We start from the raw sequence: 15,676 nt of genomic DNA on the forward strand, positions 1-15,676 counted from the left end.
CTTCGTACGACCATTCTGCCTACCAGATTGTAATGTTTCGAAACATTTCCATGATTTTTCCTCTTTCTCTTCTGCACCTACACTAAGTTCTGTGGCACAATAAGGGCCAGGTGGGGGGAGTAGTTTCCCTGGATGTGGGCAAGGGTTATGAAGTGGATGTTGGGTGTGCTATCTGTAGGGCATTGTTAAATAATAATAAAACCCAATAGAAATCGGCCTTCTATTTTTTACCACCTACTCAAGCAATTCTAAATGATCTCTGAAATAAATACTCCTCCAGGGAAAATGCTTGTTGATCCAAGTTCTAAAGAGTTGCTACAGTTATAGTTGGGTTTTAATAATACATATGTAAGCTTCAAATTAGCACCATTTTGCTTATCCTGTAATGATCGTTTTCTTTAAAAAGTTAATTTCTATATTGTTATGTTGTCATCAGGACACACATGGACTCAGATAAATGTGTTCATTCTTAAGAACAAGTGTGTAACTAACTATTTGGGATGGTTGAGCTTTCTCTGGGCACAGGTTCCAATACTCCTGGGTGTCAATACTATATTCAAACTAAGTAGCAGCACAATAATTATAAATACAAAGAAACAACTGCAGTTACTCAAGTTCTAGCAATTTGTATAACCACTTAGAGGTTTTTATTTGTATACAGATTTAAAACAGCGAAGCAGAGAACTGTAAAGTCAAATATGTTTGTTTAGCAAGCACAAATTTCCGTGGAACTTAGCAAACTTTGCCATGAACGAGAAGACTTTTTACTTGTGAATGCTATTGTACTTTATGTATCATCACATTGTTCCAAATATTTTCTGCCTTATATTCTGGGTATTTGTGTATATTCACTATTATTTCTCTATACCTATGCACTTCTTATTAGTAGCTAATTTTGAAACTGGAGTTTGACACAAAACCACATTCTCTGCTTCTGCTGGCTGGTGGGATCTGTGTAAGTTGCAGGTCTCTGCAGCTGAGAAAGGCCATTTGAGTGTCTGCAGATAATGACAGCAGGGGTTGCCTGACAGTGGGCACCAGAGTCTCCCCATTACTATCCAGGGACATGTTACAGTTCTCAGGGGTGCCTTGTCCCAACACCCAATGTTACAGCAGACCCCAGCAGCTCACCACCAACTTCTTTCTGGGTTCTTGTCTTATGAATTTGAAGAAGGCAAACCACTGATGACAACTGAAGGCAAGAATTAAAGAAGTAAAGTTTATTTTAAGTGAGAAAAAGAAGCAGAACTTTCAGTAATCAGGAGGGGACCGTGACAAGTTACCATTTAGGTGTGCTAGTCTGGGGTTAATTTAGTTACCCCCTTCATGACCTCTAATACCTAAAGATGTTGGTCAATATCTATGCTGATCAGGTATTGGGAAAGTACCAAGGCTATTTGTTGCGCCCATAACCTTCTAATAGGCTATGCCCTTTCGCCCTTGAGTTTGAACTTTTCTATGACCTCCACTCAGTTCTGCCCCTGCTTTCCCTTTTCCCAGCTCTGGGACAAAGACTTGGCTGGAGTTTTTGTAATGTTTACCCAGGTTATTTTCATGGAGTGGCTTTACATTTGGAAAAAAGTCTCAATTGGGGCCCATTACCCTGAAGGCCTGACTTTTTTGCTATCTTATCTCATTCAGTACATCTGATAATATCATGAATCCTTCAAAACACAAAGCTTCTTTCTGGCAAAATGTTTATTTGTTGACTACATTCAAATAATGTTTTTAAGTAAAAATTAGTATTTATATCTTTCAGTGTATCACCAGTGATAAAGTTGATAGTTATAATTTAAAATTAGTAATGCTGATTTCATATTTGGATTAGATTAACATGACACATCACAATTCTGTGTGACCAAAAAAAAGGAGAAAAAGAAAGGACAACCCTTATAATATTTTATCTAGTAATTGAATTTGCAAAGTTTCTCTACATTCGTTAATCAACAAGTAAGGATTGAGTAAGGGAATGTGCCAGGCACTCTTGCATATGCAAAGGAGAGAAAGTCCTGCCTCATGGGAGTCATGAAGCAATAATGAATAGTGAGTCAGACAGTGATAAGGGTGATAAATACAGAACAAGAAATGTGATATTGTGTGATAAATGAAGAGGGGAATGTAAAAGTAAAATGGGTAATAACACATTTGGTAAAGGGTTAGATAGCATGTAAAATTATATAGCACATATATTATGAAATACATACATAAAATTTTTATAAATATACAATTATCTAATACATATATATGCAATTTTATATGTATCAGAATTATATATAATTACATATGGGTAATATTATGTACCATATATAATTTATCTAGTATGTAAAATTTATCTAGCATAGAAAATATCTGATTTATGTGTTTTATATATAGTATATATGATTTACATATTTTATATACTAAATTATAATTTTGTAGATATCTCTGTGTCTCTCTAAGTCACAGCATCAAAGAAAAGGAAAGAGTGAAGACATTTGGAGATGATGAAAGGTGGGGAGAGACGGCTGCAACAGGCCCTGTCGCAGACACCAGAAAATTGGCCCCAGACTGAAAGGAAATATTTATAAAAGTTGATTTTGATAAAGGACTTGCATCTGAAATAAACAACTCCCAAAACTCAATAATAGGAATATAAGTAACTAAGAAACTGGATGAAGAGTCAAACAAACTTACCCCAAAAGTCATGCAGATGGCAACTAAGCACAGAGGATGCAAGGTATCAGACATCATGAAGGAACTGCAAATTAAAGCCACATCAATGTTTATAGCAGCACAACTCACAATAGTTAAACTGAGGAACCAACCTAGATGCCCTTCAGTAGATGAATGGATTAAAAAAAAATGTGGCATATATATACAACGGAATATTACTCAGCAATGAAAGAGAATAAAATCATGGCATTTGCAGGTAAGTGGATGGCGTTGGAGAAGCTAATGCTAAGTGAAGTTAGCCAATCCCAAAAAACCAAAGGCCTAATGTTTTCTCTGATATAAGGAGGCTGATTCATAGTGGGGTAGGGAGAGGGAGTGTGGGAGGAATAGATGAACTCTAGATAGGGCAGAGGGGTGGGAGGGGAAGGGAGGGGGCAGGGGATTAGAAATGATGGTGGAATGTGACGGACATTATTCTCCAAAGTACATGTATAAAGACATGAATTGGTGTGAATATACTTGTATACATCAGAGATATGAAAAATTGTGCTCTATATGTGTAATAAGAATTGTAATGCATTCCACTGTCATATATAGATTAAAATTAATAAAAATATAAAACAACAAAGAATAAAAATAAACCAAGTATTTTTTAATAGTATTTTGAAAAGTGTATGGAATGTAGTAAACAATAAACATTAGTTATCACACACATACACACACACACAAAAAAAATCTCCACTGCACACCCACTGAACGCCTCCTTGGGACACTGACCACCAAACACTGCTGAGCAGTGGAGCAACAGGAGTGGGTAGTTCTGGAGGGAATACGAAAGGGGCAGTGACTGGTAAGTTCTCAGGGACCTGTACCCCCTGCCCATCCTATTAGGACATCATACTCCTCAGCATCAACCCAAGTGACTGGGAAGTTATGTTCACACAAAAAGCAGCACACAAATGTTTTAATAACTTTATATTATTTTATTTTTTTATTTGTATTTTTTTATTTATTTATTTGATACCAAGGACTGAAACAAGGGGTGTGTAACCACCGAGCCGCTTTTATATATATACACACACACACACACAGACACACACACACATATATGTGTGTGTGTCTACATATACATATATATATTGTTGTTGTTTTTGTTTTTGTTTTGAAACAAGATCTCGTCAAGTTGCCTTGGGCTTTGCTAAGTTACTGTGGCTGGCTTTGAACTTGTGATCCTCCTACTTCTCCTACAGTCTCCTGAACCACTGTGCCAAGGTCAATAACTTGATTTATAATTGTCAAAATTTAGAAGCACCTAAGACTTCTTTGGATAGGTGAATGGATGAACCATAGTATTTCAACTGAGCAGGATATTATTTCATGTTAAACATAAATGAATCACCAAGCCCCCCAAAACATGGAGCAGACATAAATCCATGGTACTAAGTAAAACATGCCCTTACACAAGGCTACAGATTGTATTGTTCCAACTATGTGATCCTCTGACCAGGGCCCTACTCTGGAGGCAGTGAGAAGATGAGTGGCAGGAGTTTTGGGGAAAGGAAGGATGGATGGACGGAGCACAGGGAGTGCTTGGGAACAGAGCACTGTGTATGATTTGATCAGGTAGACACAGGCCAGTCCACATTGGTCAAAAGGCAGACTGTGCAACACCAGGAGTGAACGCTAATGGAAACTACAGACCTTGGGTGATGAGAATATGTGCATGTTGGTCCACTGATCATAACAAATATACCACACTAACACAGGATTTAATAACAGAGGAGACTGTACCGAGGAGGGAGTATATGGAAAATTTCGTATTTTTGCTCCATTTTGCTATGAATGTAAAATTGCTCTAAAAACTAAATCTATAATTCTTTTTTTTTCATGGACAAAGAATGACTTAGCATAATATCTACAGTAGAAGATGCAAACGAGTATTTAACTGTTCATTACCACTGCAGAGTAGATGTTTCATCCCCTGAAAAGAAAAAGCAATGCAATTAAAGTGGGAATCCAGCAAAGAAGAACTTGTAGAAATGAGATAAACCATTACAGTAGAAATTGATTGAAGTTAAATATTAAAGTTGAGAATACTCCCAGAGAGTGGAATCAAAGTAAAAGAGGTCAATAAAAGAAAAGAAGTGTTAAGAGGATTGATCTAAGAAATATGTACACAATTATTAAGAATCCAGCGAAAGGAATAAATGATGGAGAGGAAATTACCAAATAAATAACTCTAAAGTATTTTGATAAAATATCAGTTTTAAATATCCTAACCTCCATCCCATAGACTAACATGGTAACCCTGAATGGTAACAGATTTGTTATATTGTTTGTGGTAATCATGACCAAATGCATATGTATAGAAAACCACATGTAATATATATACAATTATTATTTGTCAACTATACCCCAATGAAACTGGAAAAATATTTTCATGAATGAATGAGATAATCCCCCAATTATCTAGAAATGGTAAATGATAACAGGTTCAAATGGACTAACAGGGACAAGGAAAACTTCTAAAGTTGTTTATAATTAATAAAACAGAAAGTTTCATGAAAAAGATTTTTGGGTGTAAATTTTCTAACACTAGAAATTAGAAGACTCTGAAATAAAGCCATCAAAATTCTGAAAAAAAAAATGATTTCAACCTAAAATCTCTGCAATTTTGACAAAGTAGGACAAGAAAGCATAGAACAAAGAAATTTCAAAATGATACGAAAGGTTTGAAATTTCTACCTGCCGTACATCTCACCTCAAGATGCGAGTAAACATGTTTCCTAAGTGGAAATCAAAAAAAAATAAAAAGAAAAAAGAAAAGACCTAAGATCCGGAAATAGTATGTTCTCCACAGGCAGAAAGAAGTCCAGTGTGGAATAGGAGAAATCCTTCCATGAAGGTTTTTCAGCTGACACCAGACTCAATCTACCCAGACTGAATTAGGAGGACAGAGGACCCACAGGAGAGGTCTGGACATGAGTTTATCAACTTTGTCATGTGTTTGACCATGTGGAAAATCACATAAGGGGGTGTTCCCACCCATTTGAATAGGTTTTGGAAATTATCTGATAGATACATCCCAAAATACATACTTTTGGGATTTCGTTGTTGTTGTTGTTGTTCTTTTGTGCTGGGATCAAACCCCAGACTTTGTACCTGCCAAGTACAAGTGCTCTACCACTGAGCTGTACCCGAGTTGAAAGACACACATTTTTTTTTTTTTTTAAAGAAAGTTTTATCTACAGGAAAAGCAAAAAGGAAATTCAATAAGTGTAAAAATACAGTATCCTGGTAAGACACAATATTTTATTCAGCAAAGAATATCGACTTAATTAAAAACATCATGACATTGTTTTAGAAAGATGAGGGGAAGAAACAAGAACCATAGTTCAGAGTGGTAATTCTTTAATCTTTCATAAAATGGTGTCAGTCAATAATTTCTGAGGTTCATACTTCAACAAAGAGCAGCAGAAGACATAATTTTAGAATATGGAAATACACAGACTTCTTTTACAAGGGTGGATCATCTGTCCATAGGGAGTCAGGCAGACAATGGGATAAATGAGGCAATAGCATTTTAATATTTATTACAGCCTTGTAGTACTCGCTGACTTTTTAATCTATGTGCATTTATTACTCTCATAAGAATAAAAAATAGTTAAAACAAAAGATTAAACAGAATAATAGGATGAGTAGGAGTAAAATTTTTCAAGGTTTGACGTTTTTGACAGTCCCCACGTTCTGGTGCACTACGGCAGTCGCAGGTACTGTATAGCTATTGTTGGAACTGAGACAGGCTCCCAACTTTTCTCTAGGCAGAATATTTGAAGAACAAAGAAATTTTTAGGTTGCCATAATTATATTTAATAACATACATTGCTTTTTTAGCATGAAGTGATGTCCCTCAATTACTCAAACTTTTGCAAAGTATTTGAAATAGGTTTTGGAAATTATCGATGGAACACACACTCACTCTTTCTCTCTCTCTCTCTCTCTCTCTCTCTCTCTCTCTCTCTCTCTCTCACACACACACACACACACACACACACACCTATTTCTGTGGCTTATATTTGTCTTACTAGTTTTTCCATTCCATCTGAGCTAAACTTATAAGTAAAATAGTATTATATTAGTCATTATATTTAAGAAGGAACTTTATCTGTTTGCTCTTAACAGATTATCATTCTTGAGTAGCAGTTTTCTTCTACCTTTCGTATAATCACACCTATCAATTAGTCCTATGTCTTTTGACAGACATGCGTCACACTGCAACATGCACATATACACAGCTAGTGTCCAGTTAAACAGATTTAGTTTTTATTTATATAAAATAATTAGATCACCTTTTCAGAAAAGACTAAATACATAGTAACATGTGAAACAAAATGAAGTAAGGTGATATTTTAAAACACATGAACATATAAAAAATTCCAGTACTGAATTATCTTTTTCTCAATTGAATAACATAGATTCAATATAAAAAATACGTTACCTGGGCTGGGGATGTGGCTCAAGCGGTAGCGTACTCGCCTGGCATGCATGCGGCCCAGGTTCAATCCTCAGCACCACATATAAACAATGATGTTGTGTCTGCCGAAAACCTATATATATATATATTAATATATACATTAAAATTCTCTCTCTCTTTCTCTCTCTAAAAAAAATACATTACCTGTTACATTTAAAAATCAAATCCAAAAAGTTACATTTTAAAAAAATCAGGAAAAGATGCAGTTAAATGATGGTTGCTTCATTCCAGCTTTAAAACATTGCAAACTTCTACAAGTATTATATGCTCAAGAAAAATGAAATAATTAACATTTAACTGCATGCAAACAATGAAAAAAAATGTGACAAAGTCCAGATGCAAACTACAAAATAACAGAACAAATATTGAAAAACCATTGAAAACCAATAGTAGTATAAGGTACTTTGGTATAAAATATAGAGCTAATTGATTAATGTACACACAAATTCAACAAGTATTTATTGAAATCCTATCACATGCTAGGCACTGTTAAGTGCTAGAGAAGTAGTAGTAAATAAAGACATTTCTAAAATCAGAGATGACATTGCAGTCGGGTAAAATGTCAAAACTAAATAAGTCAACAAACTATTAGAATTGGCATTATGATTAGTAATAAGAAAACACACTGATGTGACAGGTGCAGTTTTTTAAATTTATTTTTTAGTTTCAGTCTGACATAATACCTTTATTTTATATATTTATTTATTTTTTTAAAGAGAGAAAGAGAGAGAGAGAGAGAGAGAGAGAGAGAGAGAGAGAGAGAGAGTTTTTAATATTTACTTTTTAGTTTTTGGCGAACACAACATCTGTGTTTGTTGAGGATCGAACCTGGGCCGCACACATGCCAGGCGAGTGGCACTACCTCTTGAGCCATATCCCCAGCCCTTATGTATTTATTTTTATGTCATGCTGAGGACCGAACCCCAGTCCTCCCATGTGCTAGGCGAGTCACAACCTACAAAGACAAGAAAAGTTACAATGGAAGTCAGCAATCATATCCTCAGATCAGTATGCACTCACACTATTCTGTACTTTGAGTTTAATCCATTTTTTTCTACTTGGTTACTGGTGTTGTTCCAGTTGTGCCACTGAGACCTCTTCCTTGGCTCCTGTGTTCTTTGACATACCCCTGCTGTGTTCTTTGCTTGTTTTTATACTCCTTATTTTCTGGCATTATGAGATGATCCAAGCTCATCTTGAAAATTTGCTGCCCCACTCCTAGAATCAGCCATGGATTTTTGAATTAGAGAATAACATTAGAAACAATATTGGGTGGTAGGTGCCTTAATTGATGTAGGTGTGTCCCACTGAGTTATTATTTTAGTTATTTTTAGAACCATTTTTGTTTTGTAATTTATACATTTCTTATTTATCTAATATATATTTATCACCTGTTTTGTCCTAGGTCCTAGGTCCGTGAACAGGGCAAATATAATTATTTGAAAGTCACCATCTGATAATTCCAATGCCTAGAGTCCCTGTGGAGCTATATATTGAGTTTACCACCAGATATTCAGACTGCTGAAATGAGACTTTTTGTGACTTAATATGATATCAGGCACTTTATTATTTAATAGTAACCAAAGAAGTCCTTGGAACTGTGTAGGTTTTTAGCAAAGCACTAGATAGACAGGTAGAGATAACTTAGTCCCACATAGTAAATTTAAGAGAGCATAAAGACATTAAAAATTAAGTACAGCACAAACATCAAGTTGTTGGTGCATCCATGATTGTTCCTGGATGTATAATCTTATCATATATTTCCAAGCAGACACTGGGCAAGTTGGTAAAGAGTACAATTCTCAACAATATTATAAGAGTAAGCAGCTAGATTGATCCCTGACAAGTATAAAAAATAATTGCAACTTATTTCTTGAGAGCTAGACTATGTAAACAATAGTAGACTGAGACTCATTTTTTAAATTATTTTTATTTGTCCTAATTAGTTATACATGACAGTAGAATGCATTTTTATGAATTTTTTAAAAAATAAATGCCAGCAGAATGCATTACAATTCTTATTATATGTATACAGCACAATTTTTCATATCTCTGGTTGTATATAAAGTATTTTGACACCAATTCATGCTTCATACATGTACTTTGGATAATGATGTCCACACATTCCACCATCCTTGCTAATCCCCTGCCCCCTCCCTTCCCCTCCCACCCCTCTGCCCTATCTAGAATTCATCTATTCCTCCCATGCTCCCCCTCCCTACCCCACTATGAATCAGCCTCCTTATATCAGAAAAAGCATTCAGCATTTGTTTTTTGGGGATTGGCTAACTTCATTTAGCATTATCTTTTCCAACTCCATTCATTCACCTGAAAATGCCATAATTTTATTCCCTTTTATTGCTGAGTGATATTCCATTGTATATATATGCCACATTTTTTTTTAATCCATTATCTATTGAAGGGCATCTAGGTTGGCTCCACAGTTTAGCTATTGTGAATTGTGCTGCTATAAACATTGATGTGTCTGTACCCCTGTAATATGTTATTTTAAAGTTTTGGGGGTATAAACTGAGGAGAGGGATAGCTGGGTCAAATGGTGGTTCCATTCCCAGATTTCCAAGGAATCTCTATACTACTTTCCAATTTGGCTGCACCAATTTGCAGTCCCACCAGCAGTGTATGGGTGTACCTTTTCCCCCACATCCTCTCCAACCCTTACTGTTGTTTATCTTCATAATAGCTGCCATTCTGACTGCAGTGAGATGAAATCTTAGAGCAGTTTTGATTTGCATTTCTGTAGTTGCTTGAGATGATGAACATTTTTTTTTCATATATTTGTTGATTGATTGTATATCCTCTTCTGAGAAGTGTCTTTTCAGGTCCTTGGCTCATTTGTTGATTGGGTTATTTGGGTTTTTTTGTTTTGTTTTGTTTTGGTTTTTTTTGTGCTTAGCTTTTTGAATTCTTTATATACCCTAGAGATTAGTGCTCTGTCTGCTGTGTGAGGGGTAGAAATTTTCTCCCAGGATGTAGGCTGTTTATTCACCTCACAGATTGTTTTTTGTTTTTTTGTTTTTTCTGAGAAGAAACTTTTTAGTTTGATTCCATCCCATTTATTGATTCTTGGTTTTAATTCTTGTGCTATAGGAGTCTTATTAAGGAAGTTGGGGCCCAGTCCACATGATGAAGATTAGGGCCTACGTTTTCTTCTATTAGACTCAGAGTCTCTGGTTTAATTCCTTGGTCCACTTTGAATTGAGGTTTGTGCATGGTGAGAGATAGGGGTTTAATTTCATTTTATTGCATATGGATTTCCAGTTTTCCCAGCACCATTTGATGAAGAGGCTATCTTTTCTCCAATGCATGTTTTTGGCACTTTTGTCCCAATATAGGACAATTATAATTTTGTGGATTAGACTCTGTGTCCTCTATTCTGTACCATTGCTCCACCAGTCTGTTTTGGTGCCAATACCATGTTGTTTTTGTTGTTATTGCTCTGTAGTATAGTTTAAGGTCTGGTAAAGTGATGCCACCTGCTTCACTCTTCATGCTAAGTATTGCTTTAGCTATTCTGGGTATCTTATTTTTCCAGATGAATTTTATGATGTTTTTTTCTATTTCTATGAGGAATGCCATTGGGATTTTGATCAGAATTTTACTAAATCTGTATAGTGCTTTTGGAAGTATGGTCATTTTGATAATATTAATTCTGCCTATCCAAGAGCAAGATATATCTTTCCATCTTCTAAGGTCTTCTTTGATTTCTTTCTTTAAGTTCTGTAGTTTTCATTGTATATATCTTTCACTTCTTTCATTAAGTTGATTCCCAAGTATCTTTTTTTTTTTTTTGAGGTTACTGTAAATGGTGTAGTTTTCCTCATTTTCTTCTCAGAGAATTTGTCACTGATATACAGAAATGCCTTTGATTTATGGGTGTTGACTTTATATCCTGCTACTTTTCTGAATTTTTTAGTAGTTCTAGAAGTTTTCTGGTGGAGCTTTTCGGGTCTTCTAGGTAAAGAATCATATTGTTAGTAAATAGTGATAATTTAAGTTTTTCTTTTCCTATACATATCCCTTTAATTTCTTTTGTCTAATTGCTCCAGCCAGTGTTTCAAGAACTATGTTAAATAGAAGTGGTGAAAGAGGGCATCCCTATCTTGTTCCAGTTTTAAGAGGAAATGCCTTTAATTTTTCTCCATTTAGAATGATGTTGGCCTTGGGCTTAGCATAGATAGCCTTTACGATATTGAGATATGTTCCTGTTATCCCTAGTTTTTCTAATGTTTTGAATTTGCTGTATTTTGTCAAATGCATTTTCTGCATCTATTGAAATGATCATATGATCCTTATCTTTGAGTCTAAGATGTAAGTAGAATGCATTTTGACACATCATATATAAATGGAGTATAACTACTCATTCTTCTGCCAGTACCTGTTGTAGAATCACTCTGTTCATGTAATCATATATGTACATAAGGTAATAATATCCGATTCATTTTATTATCCTTCCTACCCCCATACCCCCTCCCTTCTATTCAATCCCTCTGCCTAATCTAACATATCTCTATTTTTCTGTAGGCACCCTCCCCTTATTGTGAATTATCATCCTCATATCAGAGAAAACATTCAGCCTTATGGTTTTTTGGATAGGCTTATTTCACTTAGCATGATATTCGCCAGCTCCATTCATTTACTTGCAAGCACCATAATTTCATTCTTCTTTGAGGCTGAATAATAATCCATTGTGTATATATACCACATTTTCTTTATCCATTCATCTGTTGAAGGGTATCTAGGATAGTTTCATAGTTTGGCTATAGTGAATTGAGCTGCTATAAACGTTGATGAGGCTGTGTCATTGTAGTATGCTGATTTTAAGTCCTTTGGGTATAAATTAAGGAGCAGAATAGCTGTGTCAAATGGTATTTCAGTTCCTAGGTTTGAGGACTTTCCATACTGCTTTCCATATTGGCTGTACCAATTTGCAGTCCCACCAGCAGTGTATGAGTGGGCCTTTTCCCCTACATCCTTGCCAATACTTATTGTTGTTTGTATTCTTGATAACTGCCATTCTGACTGGAGTGACATGAATCTTAGAGTAGTTTTGATTTGCATTTCTATAATTGCTAGAGACATTGAACAGTTTTTCATACATTTGTCAATTGGTTGTACATCATCTTCTAGAAGTGTGTATTTAATTCCTTGGTCCATTTACTGATTGGGGTTTTTTGATGTTAATTTTTTTTTTTTTGAGATCTTGATATAACCTGGAGAGTAATGCTCTATCTGAGGTGTGTGTGGTGAGACTCATATTTTTAATGTTTTGTTTCTTAAATTTCAATAATGAAAATTTACCCTTTAATGTCTCATCTGGTTATATTTTACCACAGTGGATAGCAAATAAATTTGACTGTTAAAATATAGTTGCAAAGCACTAACAGTTTGTACAGCAAAATAAGTAAGCCTTCAAAGAGGCTTTTCTAACCTGGTAGACATCACCTTAACTAACTAATGAAAATCAACATGAACAGTAAAGGAATGATCCACCTCCATCACCCTTCTGTCACACTGCCCCAGGAAAGACTCAGTAGCGCTTTTGCTAGTATTTCTCTCCAAAGCAAAATAACCTGAATCAAATCATGAGAAATACCAGAAACAACCAAATTATGAAATGTGCCATCTCGTTTATTCCACACTAGAGAACACTATAGAGATTTGACAAATGTGTGTATTTCGTGAACCCTGGACTATAATAACAAGTACTATTAATTGCTATGAAAGGCATTATTGATATCATTGGGAAAATCTTTTTAAGCTTTGTACACTAGCTATATAAGAGAATACCCTTATTTTTATATAGGAATGCTAAAGTATTCAGCGTTATCTCTCTTTTTCTTTCTACCCACTAAACATGCCTCTTTCCATAAATGTCTTTCTTTTCTCTCTTTCTCTCTCCTTCTCTCTCTCTCTAGCTCTCTTTTTGATATCCCAAAATATTTAAGAAAGGGATTTGAGTTTATGAAGAGGAGAGAGAGGGGTGATAAAGAGAGAATGAGAAAAAAATGTGGTAAACTTTTAATAATTGTAAAATATAAATGAAAGATACAGGAATTCTGTGTACATAAAATTACTGTATACTTTAAATACATAATTTTTTTCTGTGATTCAAAATTAAAAAATGAAAATTATCCCCAAACAACAGTGTTTTCTACATATAAAGGAAATGCACTTAACAAATTGATTTCTAAATTATTTGGGTTTTGAGTTAATATGATGAAAATGAGGTGCACATTTTTAACAACTTGTAGGATTAACAAAAGCCCACAGAGCAAGAAAACTCTTTTCTCTGTAATCATGCTTCATGTGACTCCTCATGGCCCTGAGGGGTGGAATCCATCATGTTTCCCTGTGCTTTCAATTTTCTCTTTCCAATTAAAAGAATTATGGTTATCTGTTTACTCTTTAGGCCAAATTAAGTTAAGCTTCTGTCTTTGTCTTGAGGACCTTTCACATTTCATATATTACTTGGAATATATAAGAAGTCTTTGCATTATCATTCAAAGATGAAAGACATAATTTATAGATTATAATGTAAAATGGGAGGATACATCATTTTCTGTGACAGAAAGTGTCTACATTACAGCACTCCCTGAATGCTTTCCAGAAGCTCCAAAGTCTGACCAAGTCTCCTGGTTGGTGAGTTGTTCTGAAGAGACAAATCTCAAGGTGGAATTTTCCACCAAGGCATGCATCTCTCTCATTATTCCCAAGTGTAGCTTTGACTTGATTTTTGATACATTTTACAGGGTTTTTGTTTTGCAGTATTAATGTTTTTAGAAACTTGCTAAACTGGATGTTGTCACCAAAACCAAAAAAAAAAAAAAAAACTATATCCCATTTGCCATTGAAAATTCAGAAAGAAAGTTGAGCCAACTCGTAGGAGCTGTGGCTAGGAAGCTGGGGGTGGAAGGAGAGCTGGGTTCTGCTAGAGGGAAAATGCAGCAGCGCATCTCATCTATGGCTCTGGGAACTGATGCTGGCCTCCAGAGGAGGCTTTCCAAAAGGGATTAAAAATCTCACTGCCAACCATTGAAGCTCTTCTGGCCGGCCTGGTGAGGAGGCTTGGCTTCCCAAGCACTGCAACTGGTATAGAGGAGAACTGCGGAATGGCCAGACCAGAGGACTGAGCAGCCAGCAGAGGAGGGAGACGCCCACCAGGACCAGGTCCCGCCATGGGCAGATGAGGGAGGAATCTATCAGTTTACTTAGTTAAACAAAATGTCTCTGGAGTTGCCTTCACAGACTGGTTATGACCGTCCTGTTGCTTATTTATATGAACAATTGTTTTAGGAGTATGCTCTGGAAAGTCGTCAGCCTCTTCTACAGAAATGTGATCCTAGTAGAGCGAAAACTGCACTTGTACGATGAGTGATTTTAGATTTGTCTGTGAGAGGCAGATTTGTAGGAAAAATGAGCATTATCAACTTTGTGTAATACTCTAGTAATACCTAATTAAAGGTGCCAGTATAAATAGTTCTTTAATAATTCAAAAGGCATTTCAAATCATTATTCTAAGTCAAATTCTATATGCTACTGCTTAGATTATGTTAATGGATACTGAAATATTTTAACAGCCAAACTGCACCTTTAAATAGAATAGGTGACACATTTTTCAAAAGTCTTAAGACGTCCATTACATGAAAATGAGAGTTAAATGTAAAAAAAAAAATGCAAGTTTTTTTGTTTTTTTGTTTTTTTTTTACCGATTTCTATAGTTCATACAATTTATAGTTAATCAGACTAAAGAGACTCCTTAGTGTATCTCTAGTATCTCAAAGGTCACGGTCTTTTGTCACTTTTCTGATTGACTGAGTCTAACAGAAACTTGAGTTGGAGGAAGTACTTGTATTTATTTAACATTGACTCATGCTGCCATCATTTTCTCTTATCTTTCAGAGTGAACACATATTGAATCCTTTCTCCATTTTGCTAAAAACTTTAAAAACAACTATCAAAGAAATAAATTATTTATATTACTAAACACAACATAACAAGTTAGTTAAACAAAATGGAAATAGACACACACACACACACACACACACACACACACACATATATATATATATATATGGCCTATACCACTTAACAATTATAAGGATGACATCTGATACCTTGTGATCCTCCCCAAGAATTCCCAATACCAATTCTCATTTTCTTTTTAGGAGTTAATTTAAGAAGAAAAAAAATAAATCCAGGCTCTCAAACTAATGCAAATATTCCTACAGAGTATACGGGACTTGAAGGTGCTACTGCTAAAGAAGGTCAAAGGGAAACATCCTCTAAAGGCGCCAGGTGAAAAGAAGGCCAACAATTAGGCAGAATCAGCTTACTGAGCCCTCCACTCTCACCCAGACAGACTCCTGGAGCAGCAGTCAATCAGAAGGGATTGCAAAGGATTGTGCTTACCTTAACCCGGGCATCAAATCTTCCCCACTGTGTCACAAGCCACAGGACTGGAGATGTCAG

This window comes from Callospermophilus lateralis, chromosome 8 (genome assembly GCF_048772815.1).
Source record: "Callospermophilus lateralis isolate mCalLat2 chromosome 8, mCalLat2.hap1, whole genome shotgun sequence".
NCBI classification, from domain to species: Eukaryota; Metazoa; Chordata; class Mammalia; order Rodentia; family Sciuridae; genus Callospermophilus; species Callospermophilus lateralis.